Raw genomic sequence first — 19816 nt, 5'->3', positions numbered from 1 at the left:
CGCGCAAACCTATCGGATCCATCGTGTCCCATGCGCATGCGCATGCGCGCGCACACACGTAAACAGTTGGCAGCAGAAATGCGGCTATCTTGATTGGATGATGATGCAAAGGTTTGAAAGGATAGGCAAGAGGGGATTGGGACCGAAGCAAAGAGGGACAAGAGGACTGACTTGTTGGCTTTTAATTGCTCGCTTTTACTTTATTTCCTTTTTGCAACTGGATGGGGTTCGGCCAGGAGATCTAGCGGCTTTTGATGGTCACGTATCGTTATTAGTGCTGATAGGTCTTTCGTATTCGGGACAGTGTGCTCTCATGCGGAAATTTTGTGATAGGATGGTAATGATGATCATCGAATGTTTGGTTATTAAAAATAAAAATAAAAAATTGTGATTTTTGAAAAAATTAATAAAAAAAAATAAAAAGAACAATTGAATTATAAAATTATAATCAGAAATTTAAAAATAAGAAAAAATGCATTACATTTTAAATTTTAGATAGCTGATAATGTATGAAAATTCGAAAGAATGTTTAAAAAAAAGATTAAATCTTCGGAAAATGGATCTTTGATCTTCCTTTACGTAGCCAATATTCATCAAAAAATGTGAAAACTTTGAGAAAAAAATAAAAACAAAAATACGAATTGAGAGAAGTAGAAGAAAAGTCATCGAATTGATCAAACAAAGAAGGAAAATGTAATTGCATGGTTTCTGAGAGTTTTTACTCCTAGATGTAGCGCCGAGGGAAAGGAACCAGATCCAAAGGTCAAACTAGTCGCTTCTGCTAGTGACGTTCTCCAACCGATCGAACGTTAATATAGAGAGAATATACGTAGTAGGAATCGATAGCAATCTACTGTAAATCTTGCATGTAAATACGGCTGGGTTAGTATCGAGCCAAACACGAGTTCAGGTCCCTTAACTAAATTGTCCTTCGAAAAGCAATTCCTTGCTTGGGAAAAACGATTTATTTATGAGAATATTCCTCGACCGTAAAGCCCAATTTTTCTTTCTTTCTCTCGCCTTTGTCCATACAAATGGTGATTGGTTAACAATGGTTTTAATAATCGCTTCCTTTATTTCATATATCCATCCAATGCCATATATTTTCTTAAGAAAGAGATATATCGTAAGAAATAGAATATCCGGGAAGAACGATTAATCAAATAAATGGATCTTATATATGTGTATACAAATTTTGTATTATCTGTGAAAACAATTGTTAGAAATTTATAATTGAACAATACACCCTTCGAACGTTTCAATCTCCACCTGTCCCTACACACTTTTTATCACATTTTCGAGTCACGAATTCTCGAATTATATTAGAGTGTTCGTTCGAACATTACATCCTCGAATCGAGCGGGGGCCGGGTTAAGAAAATTTAGTGGCTGCCAACTTTATTAGGCACGATTATATTAGGCCTGTAAGCCTGTAAGCAGTGATTTATAAAGTCGCCTCTCTTCAGCACGCACACGAATCGTTCGTATCCAAACGTGTATATATTCGTACGAATTTATGTATATACATCCTCGTGTATGTGTTAGTAGTTGCCATATGGCAAAGAACGTGGTGGTAAATCATTCCTCGTTAACCGCGCGCGGTCTTAAGCTCGTTATAAAACGAAGTTTAAACTTTTTAAGCGTGCAAAATACGCGGGAGTGAAGTCGACAAAAAATCAGCTACTGACAGTGTTTATTAACGGTCGTGGTATGATCTCGATGTCATTGGTGCTGCTAGTGGTATGCGTTTTAGATATTTGGGGGGGATCAACGATGACACGAGCCCGAGGGAAAAAAAGTTTTGTTTATTTTTCTACGACATTCGACACCGTTCTAGATACACCGTCCCTATGTTTACATTTTTTGTATATATACGTGTATATATATATATATATATATATATATATATATATATATATATGAAACGCGTTTCTCGAGGATGCTCGAAACGTTTGCGGATAAAGGTAAAATATGTAAAGTGCGTAAATACGCTTAAAAAGCTTAAAAAGAGCTCTCTATTGCATTTACATGAAGGGATTAAATGAAAGGCCGTATGGCTCGACAACGGGGAAGACAAGTTGCAAAGATAAAACGCTCCGCCCCAAGTTTGTCGAAACAATTGCTTATGGAGTGATGGGAAAACGACTAGTAAAACGATCAAACGAAAGACGAGTTTATGCCAAGTAGGGATTCCCTTACTGCTGGAGCACGCGTTTCGAGTGCTTTTCAACGCGCTCTCTAACGGACGCCATTGTGAAACGACAATTAATGACAAAAAAAGGCAATTGAACTCTGGAACCCATAAAACGGAGAGAGAGAGAGTGTTATCAAAGTATCGATATCCTGTGAATATTCGACGAGGATACGCAATAAGGAGAGAATTTCCCCCTCCTAATGAAGAGAAATTAATTTGCCAGAGATTTCGATTTATTCTCTTTCTGATTTTATCGATTGAATATATATATATATATATATATAAAAACTCGTTTCTCGTCTTTGAAACATCATCAGGCTAGAAAAACACTTTAACAACCGACGTTTTGTACGAAACTTAACGATTATTCCCCCTCCTCTTCATCCCGGATTCTTTCTCTTTATCTTTCTCTTTCTCTTTTCTTCTTCTTCTTCCCCCTTGTAACTTTCTTTCCTTTGTTTAATATCAATTACACGGATTTGTCTCAAGTCTCAGCGTGTTTCCCCGCGTTCGCGACCGTGCAATCTCTCTCTCTCTCTCTCTCTCTCTCTCTCTCTCTCTCTCTCTCTCTCTCTCTACGTACCCGAGGCAGGTATCTCTTGTTTTCAGTGGCTTCGTGACTTGGAAGGAGAAGGACGGTTAATTGGTGGGAGATAGTGGCGGTGGTGGTGTGTGACAATCACGGTACAGCAATGCGCCTTCCCTATCCACTTCTCGTTTGTTCCACGCTATGCTTGTCTCTCTTCGCCTCCCTCCCTCCCTCCCCTCCCCCTGCCTTTTCGAAGAAGCGGCTTCACGGACGAAGAGAAAGAGATCCGCACGGTTAGAACGGCACAATATAATGAGCGGCGAAAGGAAGAGAATGTCGATTGCAAATCTCGTCGATGCTGAATAATCGGGATCCTCCGTTCATCCTCTCTCTCTCTCTCTCTCTCGCGCGCGCGCTGTATGTATCTGAATCTCTTTTGCTCTCTCTCTTATTCAAAGAATTCTTTGTGTACTTGTCTCTTTGAGTCTCACACACTCCTCGCCACGCTCTCTCACGCTTCTTCAGATCCTACTCCTTCTCTCGCTCTTCAATTGCATTCTCATCCATTCTCCTATCGGCATCCTTATCTATCGATGGATGGATAGCCTCGCCCGCACCTCTCTCGTGATTCTCATCGATATTCACCTGTTCAGTTACATACCCTGGTCTATCGTTCACAGGCCGACTAATGGCCGCACTATCTTCGCCAGATTCTCTTCTACGCGTGTTTTAAAAAAGTTTTTATACGATTTTTTTTATCGAATTTATTCAAAATCGTTTCTCGATATTCTCGATATTTACACCTACCTTTTCCTTTTAAACACGAAATATATGACTTAAAGTTTATTTAATTTTCGTCATCTGATAAAATTGTTATTGTTAATCGTTGAATGATTTTTTTTAAAATTTTAAATTACATTTAATAATAAAAATAAAAAAAACTCAAGGCACTAATAATATTTTATTTTTACTTGACAATTTCGAAAAAGTATTGTAACGGTGCCTTTGATGTCTCTGAAGAGGTTTTTTTTTTTTTTCTCGAAAGATGAGAAGAGACTCGTATCAAATACAACCGATGTACCAGTCGTAGATCGTAAAAAGCCTATACATATATATATATATATGCGCATGCATTTAGTTTTCTGTTATTGCTGGTGAGTACTTGTGTTCCGCGCTGGCTAATTAAAAGACCCCCTCTTTCTCTCTTCGTCTGTCGTATTGTCCAACGAGAGGAGTAGTCCAATTGATATTGCCGCTTGGATCGCAGCTATGATACTCGAAATTGATACTGGGAACAGACAAATTAATTTCGAGCCCGTCGTCCAACCCTCTACATGTTCCCCGCGGATTATACTCATGCTCACTTTTTTCCATCTGAAAAAAAAAAAAAAAAAAGAAAAAAAATTATGAAATAAAACGAAACACGATCCGATGTCTCGATTCTGTTAACAAGCTTATTTCCTGTATCTCTGTTAATTATTCGACTACCTATGCGTGTAACTTACCATGTCGGGAGGATTTTAATTAATTTTCTATGGAAAATCGCGTACACGCTTTGATAATCGTCAGAGGTTACAAATCATGCGTTCATAAAATGACAACAACAGTTTCAAAGGTAATACGAACGGCAACGCTACGTTTCCCTACTTGGATGCATAGATTCTCAATATAACAGAGGTTTTTGAAACGGACGGTTGATGGACAAGAATGGCGGTGAAAACTGTGCCAACGAAAAAAAAAGGTTAACAAGTCGGCCTCCCCGAGACAAATGAATTCGAAACATCGAACAGTCGTTCCGATTTCCACAGAAAAGAATGAATTCGGTGACCTCGACACGGAAAGGAATATATAAACCCAGCTTTTCTCCAAAGTCCTCCTGGGCTTTCCTCCTCTTTCTTTTCTTTTTAGTTCCCCTTATTACAAGAATCGCATCGAGAGATTCAGACGACGTGGCCGGCTTTGTACGGGTTGGCTAATTATCATTCGTGCACGCGCTAACAAGTCGCGTTTTACCGTAAATGGAATCGCTGAATCGACACAGCGCATGCGCGTACATGGACGCGGCCTAGCGACCGCGCGCGCAAATAAATGGTTGTGCTTCGTAGCATATATCGGGATTATCTATCTCTCCTAGCTGGTTACTATAGAAGACTTGAAAAATGATTTGCCGAGTTACGAGCACATTTTAAGTCTTTTCTTTTATGATTTAACCGTTTACCCGTCATATTTTTATTTTCTTTAAGAAAGATTATTAAAATGTAATCTTTATGATTCTAATGGTGAATTGGATATTGTTTTCATTAAAAACAATTATAGGGAATATTACTTCGATCTAATTAATTATAGCTTATATTATATTATTAAAAAGAACAAAATATTATCATTATCGTAATTTATATTATAATTATCATTAATTTATATCCCGCGTCAGCTATATTCGTATAATATCATTAACAAAAACGAGTAACTATTATCGTGCGCATACTATTATCTGTTTATGCATACCAAAGAAAATTGCATGAAAGATTCATATCCATGCAAATATAAATGAATCCTTTTTTCCTTTTATTTTCTTTCCTACTTTTCTCCAACTTACTTTTTCTTTCTTTCTTTTCGCTCCGCTTTTTAATTCGAACTTTGGCAAAACGAACACAGAAAAAAAACGCAGTACGTGTCTTCGCGGGAAAAAGCCTTGTCTTGGTCCTTTTTCCCTTCCCTCTACTGAATACCTAGTCTACGCCAAAGGAACAGTCTTTGGAATGGAAACAAAGCGCAAGTATAATCCTGACGGAAAAATACAGGTTTTTAATTAAATTGCGTGAAGGCTTGTATTCTGGGATGGGGAGGAGAACGTGATTATTCGCGGAATAGGCATGTTTGCCGAACACTTTGTGCCTGTCGAAAGCGGAGAATTAAATCAGAATCGGGATAATAAAGATTATAAATCAAATAATATTCGATGCACAGTTTGATATCGGATATTGACTTTACAAAGATATCATGATTGATTGTAAAAAGAAAAAAAAGGAAAGATAAGAAAGAATATTTTTCTTTTTTATGTTCTCAATTATAATAAAAAGATTAATAATTAGAAATATACAGGGAATAATCGAAAATTAATCTCAAGCATTAATTTTTATTATTAAATCTGAAAGTGAAGACTGTAAAAATAATTTTACTTTCAAATAGATTTAAATGTCTTGAGAAAACTGTCTGAAATGCATCATACATAAATTTACCTCCTATTCTATCCATTAATTCCAAAATTATAATATCATGTTTGAAGTAAACTTTAAAAGATTCTGAACAGTAGGAAAAAAAAAAATTGTAAAAGCAATCGTTTGAAGTTTATCTCATGTGGATGAAATCTGTTACTGAACTGGATATAATTGGTCATAACAAAAATTCTTTCCACTTTGGTGATTATAATCCAGTGAACCGTCGAAAGCATTATAGGTAGCAGTCGATCCAGCCTATTTTACCTTTTTAGTATGCGAATGCTACATGAATTAACGAAGCGGAAAAAGAAAACCCGACTATAAAGAACCAAATCTGACATCCCCTTTTATGTGTATATCCAGTCGTACGAAGGCAGGTACTTGTCATTCCACATATATAGACACCCTTTTGAGTTTGATACAATACCATATATCTCATTTCCAAAATGAAAAATATTCGTTTCCAGAGATATAACATTGTTTCAAAAAATTATCCTTATCGTTGCAATTAATACATATGAACGGACCTTTAAAGTAGCGCCATCTGCGCCGCAACGAATCGCTGAAAATAATTCATTGGTCGTATTAGATCGCGATATTTCATTTACGTTACCATGTAACTTTTTTCCGTTCGTCGATTTCGTTTTCTCCAGCTGTGTTCTGTTCCGCCTTTATACAGTTTTCCACGTGGAACGTACGATCGCCAAAGACCACGAACCCCCGAAGAAATTAAAACTCTCTTTCCGCTTTCGTTCGTTCTTACCGATGTGTATATACGATACATTGGAAATACCCCGAGCTGTTGCCTCTATCAAAGTTGTTGCGCTAAGAGCAAAAAAGATAGAAAGACAGCGAGCGAGCGAGCGAGCGAGCGAGCGAGAGAGAGAGAGAGAGAGAGAGAGAGAGAGAGAGAAAGACAGAAAGACAGAGAGATATCTTGCCCGAAGAGGAGGTGGTCTGTTCTTGCGAGTGGATACGAGTACAGGAGTTAGGGGTTTTAGAACAGTGGAGGGGGAAGCTGGAAAGAGAGAGCGCAGAAGAAAGAGGAGAACTGAAGAAAGAGGAAGAATCCCCCGGAGGAATTTAACGCATGGATGAAGCCGTACCGTCGGTGGAAGGGATACGTGGCTCTGCGTGTATATACCTGTCCTTTCTATATAACGTAAAGTAAATAAGGTTTCCCTTTCTCTCTCTCTCTCTCTCAAGTTCGTCTTCCTTCCCGCTTTATCTCCAAATGTTCTCTGTTGGTCCCTCTGTCTTGCCACGGCCCCCGAGGCAAGTTTTGAAACTTTTAAGCGGATTTCGTCTCGCCAGTATAAGGACGTATATGCTCATCAATCTTGCCCTCGTGTAAAATTGGGCATTCTTCCCTGGCATGGAAGTATTGTACCAGAGCTACGTGATTGGCTACGTGGCAGCACGCGAATGCATCCAGGTGCACGCGCTTCTCCAACATGTGTATATATATATATGTATATGTATATATGTACCTTGCCTAGGTTGGGCCGGCCTGGCATCGACATCGGACGACTTAATGCTACGAGCGTTCCCTCGGCCGAGCTTTCGAGATTCGACGATGCTCTTACGCGGAAGAATGCGCGGGCATTATTTAGTTATATCGCTGCATAAGCTGTTAGAGGTGCCGGATTGAATAATGGATCAGGCTTGTAATTTTTTTTTAATACGGTGATCAAGATTATTTTACAGCTTCATTTTTATACGATTATTTGAATGTTATTCTATTCCATTGAACGCGAACGCTTTTTATGATACAATTGGAAATATATAATTCGTTTATGAAATAAATAATTGTTACGATATTTTTTGTATAATTCGTTATATATTTTAGAGAAAATCCTTTCGTATATTAATTGTTGAGAAATTAATTAAAAGAGGATTAGTTGGTGAATAGAATTAAATAGATTTGTCTTTTGTTAAATTCGTAGGAAAGAAAGAAAGAGGAATAAGTAAGTGTTACACGGCAAAATTTTCTTTTCAGTTTCAAAGTTTTGCGGCGAATATTTATTCATAATACAGATTTCGCGCCTTCCTTCTCTCGAATCCGGATCTATGGAGAATGAAGGTTGTTGTAACAGTTGGTCGGTCAATTGGACGCTCGGTTTCCCACAGATTCTCTGATCCTTCAGAAGTGCGAATCCAGCTTTGCTATATCCAGCTTTGCCGCCGCACTATTATGCGCGTAAACATGTACGTGGTTTAGTAGCGTGTCACTATGACAAATGAGCGCGTGAAAGGGGCAGAGAACTTGAGACCAGGCAAAATGTCGAGAAAGAAAATGAAATAAAAAAAAAAAAAGAAAACATTAAGAAGAAAGATTATAGAAATAAGTCGTATAACAAATTAACCCAAATAGATAGATGCGTTGAAATTTAATTGCAACGAAATTAGTAAATTCTCACAAGCGTCAATTACCTTCACTGACACAGATTAACTTTGCTCGATTGGTCTTATTAAAGTAGAACGGAAAAGTTCCCTTAAGCTTCTGAAATCACTTTTGACATTATTAAATACTATTAGCCAAACTTTCTCGACGTTGAATTAAGCTTGTTAAAACATCGATAAATTCTTCGTAAAAGTTTTCAAACTTTTGGCGGTTTATCTATCTCGTGTCAAAAAATGCGAATCAGTCGATAAAAAAAATATTTGCAAATACGCGGTATATTCATCAGCGCGAAAGACAGAGAGAGAGAGATAGAGAAGGGAGGAATGAACATGCACAATGAAAGAGGAAAGAAGAAGAGGCGCACCATTTTCAAGAGTACGAACGACAGTACGGTACCTTGAATGCCACACCGCGCATCCCACAACAGTTTGCGAAAATTACTGCTGTCATTTGCCGTCGGCTTTGTTCTTACCGTGTTCCGGTATTAGTGTGCCCATATACTTATTTCCATACATATACACGCAGCATTTGATATACATACACGCGCATAGAGGAGCGCGGTGTACACGTATATACACACGTGTAGCCAGGCGTTGGTATTATTGCGAGCGAGCATGCTCGAAGCAATTTCCGATCCGCCTTCCCCGCTCCATCCACTCGGTCCCTTCCTCTTTACACTCCTCCCCACTCCCTCTCTCCTCGACTCCTGAACCACTTCCTCCTATGTCCATCCTATCTCCACGTCCTAAGCCCCTGAATGCATCCGCCTGTGTGCGCACGTTCATCCCAATCGGTTGTATTTGCACTTAATTGCTTCTAGTAAGGTATTATTACCGCACGTTTAAAAGTATACGTCCCTTTGCATAGGAAACGAACACGCACAGCTTTCGTTACTGTGCCGTGTTGGATATTCCGCGTCAACGGAATAGAGAATAAACATTGGGCGCATACGACCTTTGGACAACGGTGACATTGAGGAACGTAATTTCTTCTTAAGTCTAGTTTTTGTTTCTCTCTATGCGATAAACGTGTTTATCTCCCTCCACAACAATTCGAGAAAGCTAAAAATATATTATTTACTTTCGTTTTCTTGGAAATTCAAAATATATCGATCGAAAAGTGTTCTAACTTCAACTCCACGCGAGGAATGAATCCGTTTAAGTGGATCGAATCAAAACGAGATTATTTGGAATTATTTTATTCGATAGATTTTTCTATGTTCTTGTTTAATCAGTGCTGCTCGTATTAACGTATTATAATTAATGTATCGCGCGCAATCCAGTCAGTTTTGCTTTAATTCGTTTTCTCGTGCTGTTTTATGCAGATACGGTCAATGAAATATTCCTCTCTCGTAGGGGAAGGATTCGCGGCCATTTCGCGTTTGCCGATTAATCGATAGAAAATGCGTGGGCGAGACGTGGATTCGATTAAAATCCCGCGTTTTCAAATGACATCGTCAAATTGTGTTCGCTCACTTGGATGAACGGGGCGAAATTTCACGCGTTGACAATCTTGACGTGCCGTCTCGAAATTGATCATATACATCATTATGTATATATTCGTGTATATTTTGTATACTGATTTAATTTGTCGGAATAATTATTTAACATCGATGATCCGATTAAAAATATATTCTTTGTTATTTCGTAATCGAATGTAATTAAAGTTATATTGTATCATTTCGCGGGGAAAAAAATCGTGTTAATTTTCATCTTTTAAAATTTTTTTTAAAATCTTTTCGTCTTTTTGTCGTTAATAAATTTAAATTTTCTTTAAAAAATAATCACTGTAACAATTATATTTAATTAAATTACTGTTAGAATTCATGATTTGAAATTGAATTTAAGGATCAGTTTTATTACGAATCTTTCAATCGTAAATAATACGCGTTCATTGAATTATTATTCTCAGAAAATTATATAAATCTATATTTACTGTCAAAAATAACGTATATTTATTCCTTCCATGATGATATATTCATTATTATATCACCTCTTCCTAACTCGTTAAAATAATAGTTTGAAAATATTACACGAGAGTTCTGAAAAGTATTAAATTTGAAAAGTTATAATTAATGAACAATAGACGCAATAAAAATGATATCGCTTCGAGGATATCACACACGACTTTCGCACGTTTGTGATTTTATTGCATCGTCGTCTCGAAGCAGAGTATTATGTAATTTTGCTTTTGAAAAAAAAAATGAATTTACACGGAAAGAAGAAGGAGGAGGAGGGGAAAAAAAAAAAAGCAGGGAACCGCCGACGTAAATGGGATGGCATTGCATCGATCCCTCCATTATTCGTTGACTGATCTAACTCGATGGCTCTCTTCGTTCGTTAGCCGACGCAAGTTTCACGATTAATTCCAATATTTCACTTGGCATCCTAGCCTCAATTAAAACCTGTCGTCGCTGTTTTAACTGCAATGTATTCTCCGCTGAAAATCCGTTTCAAGTGTTCCATTGCAGTCTCTCTCTCTCTCTTCCTCTCTCTCTCTCTCTCTCTCTCTCTCTCTCTCTCTCTCTCTCTCTCTCTCTCTCTCTCTCTCTCTCTTTCTCTCTCTCTCTCTCTGTGAACGTGCATACTCTCTATATCGCGCGTGTGTGTGTTTATGAACACGCGCACCAACACACCCGCCCCTGTTATGAATGATATTTATGCCGAGAAAAATATATCCTTATCTGCGAGCTGGGAAATGTCATCGCTTTTAATTCGATAACACTTTGAGAGATTTCTTTGATTTTAACTTTTTATCGCAACTTCAACTCGACGAGATTCTCGATTATTAATAATAATAATGATGATGATGATCGTGATTTCGATTTAAAATAATTAAAATATCGCTTTAAAATTTAATTGGAGAGAGGAAAAGGAAAAAAATTCGAGAGAATACCGGATTGCATTTTTTTTTTCAATTTAAATTTTGCTCAATAACGTTCGAGATCGAATTTCGATATATATATACCGGTCGAGCGTGTATAAATTACAACAGCATTATCGTCATCGATTCACAGCAATGAGATTCGGACGATGGAATATCTCGCTCGAAAATACACCCTTTCCGTATTGACCTTAATTTGTACCGGTTGTCGAAAATAGGGTGGTGGGGGAGGGGGCGGAGAGGGGGCAAGAAATCCGCTTTTCCGCCGGCGGAAATTCGATTTTTCAATTTTTATAAAATCCGGCTTTCGCATAGTAATAACACGCACCTACCGATGCAATTTCCGGGCGAAAATAGGTTAAGTACAGCCGCTAAACTGGATCGACAGATTTGTTGTTTCACACGATTCACGCACGCTCCCCCCCTCCCCTACCGCCCTACCGTGTGCGCCCGACACGTGAAATAACAACCGTTAAACCACCTGAAACGGAAAATCTCAAGTTGTCATTTTGCCACGCCGGTTTAAGCTTCCGACTAAGCTTGCCACTTGGCCTGAACCGCTCGGTAATAAGCTTTCGCCAACATTAAAGGAGATGCGACAAGAAAGAGCAGGAGGGAAAGAGCTCGTTCCGTCACCGATCCTCACTGCATTGTCCTTTGCGAAAGTTTGAAGAGATGGTATAAACTTGACTTTATACGGTGTTTACCGATCGTCAAGATCGAAAATCATAAACTAAAGTTTCAACGATTGACTATTTGAACATCTCGTCTTTCTTTTTCGAAAATCTCTTTTAAATTTTTCTTGCGATTTTTTTTTTCCATTCGGGATTTCTCTGTATCGTCTATTAAGTATTCGAAAATGTCACGAGAATTATTTTTGTATCTTATTATTGTTTAATCGTTATATTTTTTAACGAGACTTAATCGAATAAAAATAATTAAAATAATAAGAAGTCTATATGATAATGAAAGATATTTATATTTTACTTGTTACGTTATATTCATATGTCAAATGAATTTATAATTGTAATTTTTTTTGTATATGTTTTGTTTACTTTTATTCGTACATATTGAAAATAACAAGAGAAGATCACGTAAAAGAAATATTAATTATAGACTGTCAAACGAAAAATATTTCCTTTGTAATATATTCTTCGATATGGAACGATAATATAATAAAATGATTAAATCAGCTCGATATTTCGGAAAGTAATAGATCAAAATAGTTTCTTTTATTTTATGACGATATATTCTCGAATCAAATTTATAAAACGAATACGACATACATCACGACATTTACATTCTATTTCAATTAAATCGTTTTACGTGTATTTATAGATTTCATTAAAACGATTGTATTTCCATTTTAAATTTTCATTAGCGCAAGATATAGTAGGATCCATTGTATAGCATCATTTTTACGAGGCCATTTTATCGTTTATCGATATATACATTTAAAATGTTGTATTATTTGAACGTTTTTTTTTCTAATTTTGCGCATTCTTATTCGTATTGTGAATACTTGATCAACTTTCGTTGAAACTCCGTCGATAATTATCTTTGGCTTTTAAATCATCAAGTGTTCACGATCGAGATAAACATTTCAATTTTAAAAAGACGTTAATTCAATCGTAACGGTGACGCCGTCGGCATGATTTTACTTTTATCCCATCTAAAATTCATGTCTCCGTCCGACACGGTTGCTGCGCCCGACCGCAGCGCAAAGAGAGATTGAGACAGTGCGTTAAATATTGAACAAGCTCGACGCCGCGCGATTTTCAGAGGTTATATCGATCATAAACACCACTTGCGACCACGGTCACTCTGTTTACGAAATCGAAGGGAGTGGGGGAAGCGAGGTCCAATCAGGCATATGGTGGTCAGTCGTGACGGGACAGTGTGTGCACGTGAACGCGCGAAGTATCGACGAGAAAAAGAAAGAAAGAAAACGAAATTTTGTTTGTGCTTCTGATTAATGATAATATATAACATGATCTCGATGAATCAAGATAAATATTTTCGTGGATTCGATATCTGTATGTATCTCTTTCTCTTTTTTTCTGTGATCGAAATAGTCATGTATATACGGTGTACGAGCATCAAGCTATTGGCTTCAAATCATTTGAATGTTATATATCATGGACGAGATAAGTTGCTCTGACGAACAGTTTCGTCCCAAATCTTGGATAGGTGGTTTCCTGTGCTTCTGTGAACCATTTTAATCAGAACCATTGATCGATGAAGATAGACACGATCAAAACTAGCTTCAGGTAACGGTGCGATGGTATTCTAAATGAGGATTAAATCGAACCAAGAGTGGAAGGAGGCTGTTCCAACGGTTTCATAGAGGGAGCGCGTGTCGATCTAGTAAGTAGGTAGTTTATGGTGGTTCATAGCTTAACCTAGCTAGATTGAGCATAGTAATTTTGTTCGTGATTAAAATTTGATAGCGTTAGCGTTAGTTATTATATGATAACTGGTATACTTTTCTTTTTACGGTTCTATAATAACACACTTTTGATGATTCGGAATTGTCTTAATAATAGGGAAACATAATGAGTTTTCGTAAACGTATCGAATATTCATCAACATAATTTATAGTCTATTTCGTGTATTTATAATACAGTTTATGATTATTATTGATTTTTGAATTTCAAGAATAATTTTATTTTTCTGATTATGATATTATGATATTTCGTTACTGTATATTTATTTCGTAGGGAATTATTATTTGTGTTATAAGAAATTGTTTTAATCAAATGAATCTAACCTCCATTTTATCAAATGAATCCACAGAATTTGCATTCTATTGATATTAATAAATTATACTGTCATTTCCTAGATATAAAATCAGATCTGATATGTATATCCTATTTGAAAAACGTATCTGTAATTTAAAGATATTTAAATAGGAATATCGGCTTTTTTATTTAATAATTAATTCTGATTTCTCGTTTTAAAATTTCCAAATCAATAACTATAATTTCTTTTTTTCATTATTACATCATTCGTCATCCTTTATACAAAACTTACATAGTTTCCAGTTTCCATGAACTTCAGATTAAACTTTGATAAACAGAACAATCATCTGAATTCCTCGAGGTAAAGGAATTTCCGTTCTCTTGGGATGCATCGTGGCTCTCGGCCAATAATGACCCCCAATATAATGTAATTGGATGCATTCCGCCGGATATAATTCATCCTCGTTCGAATATTCGCACAGTTCACGATTAATCTATAATTAATCATAATGTTTCCCAAATATTACGTTAATAGATATATGTACAAATGTAACATTTAGCTTTAGTTTATGATTAAAAATATAATAAATTTATTTCCTTAATGATCAAATTAATATATTTGCTGAAAATTTCAAAGTTAAAAATATATATTTATATGAACATATAATAAATTATATATTTTATATATATATAAAAATTTTTGCTTATTATCCATGATTTTAATATCTAATATACGGGAATCGCTTTGTCGATAAAGTTAATGTTTTTGAGGATAAAAAAAAAAAGAAATATCTCGTAAAGAGTAATAAATTTATGGATACGTTTCCCGTAATATTACGAAATGTATGGCATAATGCCAGTTTTCGGCTAGTATCAGCAAAGAAAATTAAAAAAAGAAAAAAAGGAAGAGAAAAATAAACGTGTAAAAATTGAGGTTAGATTCGAGTAAAACTGATTCGAGATGGCGCATAGAGTAACGCACGCCACTTATGAGAGGCGCAGATATGTAATATCACAGTGATTAGTTGCCATGTAGAACAATTATTATAGAATTAAACCGACCTCAAGAGAGGTTGGCTTAACGAATTACGCTATGCTCAAAACGATTATTGCCGCATTAATTTCGTTTTATGCGCCTTGTTGCAGGTCCGAGGCGGGGAATAATTCGGAACAACGACTTTCCTCACTTCCACGAAAACGGCCTCCTATTATTAGGTTACCGTTGAATACCAGACGACCGCGATAAGCAATTATCCTTAGGAATCAAGCAACAAAAATCCGAAGAATCCTTAGAATCCTTAGAAACCAAGTAAGTGTGTGTGTGTCTATATATATACATATATTCTTAATAATATTAATTTATATATATATATATATATATATATAAATTTTTCTTTATTTATTTTTCTGTTCTTATTTTCTTAGCCAAGTTTTTTGTTCTTTTATCTTCGTTTTTATTGCATTTTTATTTTTCACTATGTTGCCTCATCCTTAACTTTTCTCATACCAAGTTTCTGCATTAGTTTGTATAAAATAATGAATGCGAGAAAAATATTTTATCTTTTGGATAATTATTAATACAAATTTGTCGCGTTTAAACCGAGTTGGCATACATTTTTTTAAACTGATTCAAGTTTCTTAAAACTTTCTATAAAATGTTAGAAGTTTATTAACTACATCATACGTTTCTTTTCATTCATTATGGAAACACATTCGTCAATATTCTATCTCCCTCTACTCTCCCAGTCTCTTTGTTCTCCATCATTCTCTTCCGTTCTACCCTCTTTCCCTTCAATCCCTCAATCTTACCCCTAACTAACAGTGCTAAAATGCGCGAAAGCTTGCAAACTGCGTTATGACGATAATGGGCGTAGTAAATAAGCAAGTGCAGGCTAAATTATAGCTGTCTCCACCCTTCGTCCGCTACCTTTAGAGGTTAGAGTGAGAGAGAAAGAAAGGATAGCCCCTGAAACCACTTAACTTAACGAATCCTGCGGATAAAGGGTTATGCTTGAATGCACAAAGGAGAATACTCGGAAAAAATATAATTAAATGCTTTATTCATAAATCTCTTTCATTCCGCTCTTCTTGTCCGCCCTTTTCCTCCTCTCTCTCTCTCTCTCTCCTTCCTTTTTCGATACCATAAAGGAAGCAAGGATGATAATGAATGTAAAATAATTATTCGATATACTTCAGGAATACAACAAACGAGCAATACATGAACAATAAATCAAATTTATTATATGTATAAAGCATAGCAATATATATAATTTCAATGATGAGGAAATATGGATGGATATACATGGATGTGCAATGTAAACAACCAATGACAATATAGAAAAGTCTCAGAATGTATGTGTATATATATGTATGTGTGTGAAAGAGATAGGAGGCGCGAGGATCCTGGATGAATATCAGAGTTAACTATTCCAGCCAGGTTTCAATCTGTCGCTTCTTCTCTGTCAGCTTACCCGTCGAAATTACGTTTTCGAGTCACTTCACGGAACGAGATTTGCCTATGCATCAAGGGGAGGGAGAGAAGTTCGCCCTCTATCGGCGGAATTTTTGCAATACACTTTTGAATAGCCGCCACTGCTTGCGCTCGACCGAGCGCTCCGAGCCCTTTCAACGGGATACACACAAACCTGGATACACATGCACCCGGGTAAAGAGACAAATCGTGGCTTAGGGCGTGAGAAAGATGGAGTGCAAAGAGCGAGGGGGTGGGTGGGATATGGTCGAGATGGAGAGGGAATGTACAGAGTGATAACTATTCTCTCCCTGAAACTGCGCGTTTCACCTTGTTGCCTGGAGTAGGAAGAAAAGCTATTCCGGTGCAAATTGAACGGTGCCGTGGAGTATATAATTTGCACGTAACAAATTTGTTACCATACCTTTCCCGTCACTTTAATTAACCAATTGTATTCTCATATTAAAATCATTTAACTTCTTCTTTTTTTTTTATCGACTTTTAAAGTTATAATTATGCTATTTTATACAGTGTAAATTATGCATTACAGGATTGTAATATATAATATATATATATATATATTATCAAGGATATTATTCTGGATAACTTTTGAGATATTCGCCAAGAAAGATTCTTACTGTTACACAAAATTTTTATATACATATTCATGACAGAGAGAGAGATTTGTGGAATGTGAAAATAAAACAAGATTATTGAAATTATAATAATTAAAATTGTCTTGAGATATTTATTTGAAAAAGCTTTTGAGCCAATTCATTTATTATATATATTTTATAACAGTTGCTGTGATATACACACTGTCATGGATATATATATATATATATATATATATATGGATATATATTTCTATAATTCTGTGTACTGTAACAATTTTTTTGATAAATATCTTGAAATTGATAAAATTAGAAGAAAACTAACTTAAAAATATTATTGTATATTATATATAATTATCGTATTCAAATATCGCATGTACGATATCTCGTTGGTTGAAATGATTGTTACAAAACCAATGTACGTATAACCTATATGTATGATCACATGTAACTTATGTACGGAGATCTAACCTCGTTGTTTTCCAAGAGACCACTTCAAAATCATAGGATAATGAATGATCAACGGAATCTAGAAACTCTATTTACACTTCTCTGTAACTATTTACTTTTACTATTGTTCATCCGACTATATTCGCCGGTAGAAATTATCCCAGTTCCTTCTCCAGTTGAGAGAAAGAGAGGAGGGAGCTTTGCGAGCAATGAAAGTGTGTATAGAAGGCGCTGTAAGCAACGACGGTATCTTCCATTCCACTTCCACTGCTACTTGCGACGGATATTTTCTTACACGGCACAAAGGAGACTGGGTTATTCGTAGTGATAATTATTACCCTCTTTGCCACATATGCGCCACGTACGCCCAATGTGATACAAACGGACAAAAGGAATGGTGTGAAAAGAAAGAAAAGAAAGGAGGCAGCGTGAAAGGAAAGCAAATGAACGAGGGTTGCGGGATAGGTGGGGGACAGATACAGAGGGACATATACTACCATCTAGTGTAGTCGCACGCGCCCCAGTATCGAACGAAAATGTCGGTGCAAGGAGCGAGAAAGAAGGATGGCAAGGAAAAGTGTGTGAGTATAGAAGGAGAATGTACGTGTAGATTTGCGATATAGGTGTGAGAAAGACGAGAACATTTGGGCGAGTCTGTGCTGCCGGCGAAACTGGCATGATTCCAACGAATAGAGGGAGAAGGGAGGGGGATACACAGGTACATGTCGCGACACAAAACGAGTCCAGTCATTCTCGAAATAGGCAGTTGGAATGTCAGTTCTCGGTGAGTGTGAGAAAAAGACAGATGGATAGAAAGAAATGGGTAAAACCAGGATTGGGGAGAGAGTGGGGAGAAGTTCTACCTATCCGCACCGTTCTCCTTCTTCCTCTCTTGCTTCTGGATCGTTCGTAATGTTCTTGTTCCTTTCTTGATTCTTCGTTCTTTATAACACGAGGTATATAGAGAAGAAAAAGAAAAGGCCACCCATGTCTAAGCCACGAGCTTGGAAGACTGTGGGCAGTCAGTCGGCACAAAGGAGAGAAGAACGACAAGCACGACAAACAGGCCACCGAGAAAGATACCAATGGCATTTAATAGCTTACCTCGGAACGTTTTAGATAATGACACTGGCTGGACTTCGAAGTCGAAGTGGTGCCTTCTTTCGTTTGATTCCGACCGTGAGTAGGAGGGAAAGGAGATGCGCTCTCTCTCTCTCTCGAATTGAAAGAAAAAGAGGAAAGAAAAACGATCGAGAGATAATCGAAAAGGGAAGCAACAAAATCGTTGACTTATTGGTGAGAACATGGACGAAGCAAAAAAAAAAAAAAAACGGCAGTAAAAAAAGTAATTGATAATGCTCGTATTTTTTCTCTTTTTTTACATTTTTATAAATATAAATAACATAAACGAATGAAATTGATTGCACGGGAGAATTGTAATTCGTTTAAATATGAAATATATTTTGTTCTCCTTTAGGATATTTTCATACATATATATGAAAAATATATTGTTTTTTTTTTATTTCCAAGAACATTTATTTCATATTTTTGTTGTTAATATATAATATCGAGATAAAAATTAAGACTGTTTTTTCGAAAAGGATCTCTGGTTGATTATATTAAAATTTAAATCATTTTCTTGATGAAGAGAGGAGGTGAATATCTAAATATCTTTGAATATTTATTAGTTTTCGAAACATTAATAAATCTGTTTATTTATAATATATTACTAAACAAAAGCATTCTTATTATGATAGCCATATATTTATTTATGTTAGCATGTGCTCGATAATATGTCAAAAATATAGGAACATTCGTTAATTAGAAGTCCTTGAGTTAATTTCAAGTAATATTTTCCTTTGCAAAAATTTTCGTTACGGTTTTGTTAACGAGTTATTAACAAAACTTTCTTTGACATATATTGCCTGAATTTGTTCGTGCTCGTCGCCAACACATAGCCAACACTACCATCATGGCTAAATTAGACGTGCTCCAGTGATTGATCAATGTTTTTTTTGTTAATAATTAGTTGATAAAGTTTTTACAAAAAAAAAATATATTGCTTGAAATTACCTCAGGAATCTCTAATTAAGTTTGATATATTCTATATATATACATTTTATACATTCGTTATATATTTTAATATATAACATAAAAATAAATAGTAGATAGAAATAATAAATACACTAGACACATACATATGGATAAAATTCAATAGTATAATATCAAAGAATTTTTATTAATGCAAAACGAAAATTAATTAATTTCATATTTCTTATTTTCTTTTAAATTTCGGATTAATTTAGGGCCATTG

The 19816-nt window shown here is 36.0% G+C and overlaps 1 protein-coding gene and 1 long non-coding RNA gene across 3 annotated transcripts in view; one reads left to right on the top strand and one right to left on the bottom strand.

Moving 5' to 3' along the window:
- Positions 1-19816, top strand: part of LOC726972 — a 97210-nt gene that overhangs the window by 42663 nt on the left and 34731 nt on the right. The window contains exons 1-2 of one of the 2 annotated variants that reach the window (XM_006570070.3): positions 13299-13594; positions 15115-15277. The gene's annotated coding sequence lies outside the window, so the exon portion shown is untranslated. Of the gene's footprint in view, positions 1-13298; positions 13595-15114; positions 15278-19816 lie in introns of those variants that run through there. The other variant, XM_001122688.5, reaches the window with a different exon arrangement.
- LOC107965622 lies at positions 3746-6829 on the bottom strand. The gene is made up of 2 exons (XR_001705753.2): positions 6554-6829; positions 3746-4096 (listed from the first exon to the last, which is right to left on the bottom strand). It is a non-coding gene; the product is annotated as an uncharacterized LOC107965622 (long non-coding RNA).

This window comes from Apis mellifera, linkage group LG1 (genome assembly GCF_003254395.2).
Source record: "Apis mellifera strain DH4 linkage group LG1, Amel_HAv3.1, whole genome shotgun sequence".
In the NCBI taxonomy this organism is placed as follows: Eukaryota; Metazoa; Arthropoda; class Insecta; order Hymenoptera; family Apidae; genus Apis; species Apis mellifera.
The sequence above is the reverse complement of the archived record's forward strand: the minus strand, read 5'-3'. Positions and strand labels throughout refer to the sequence as shown.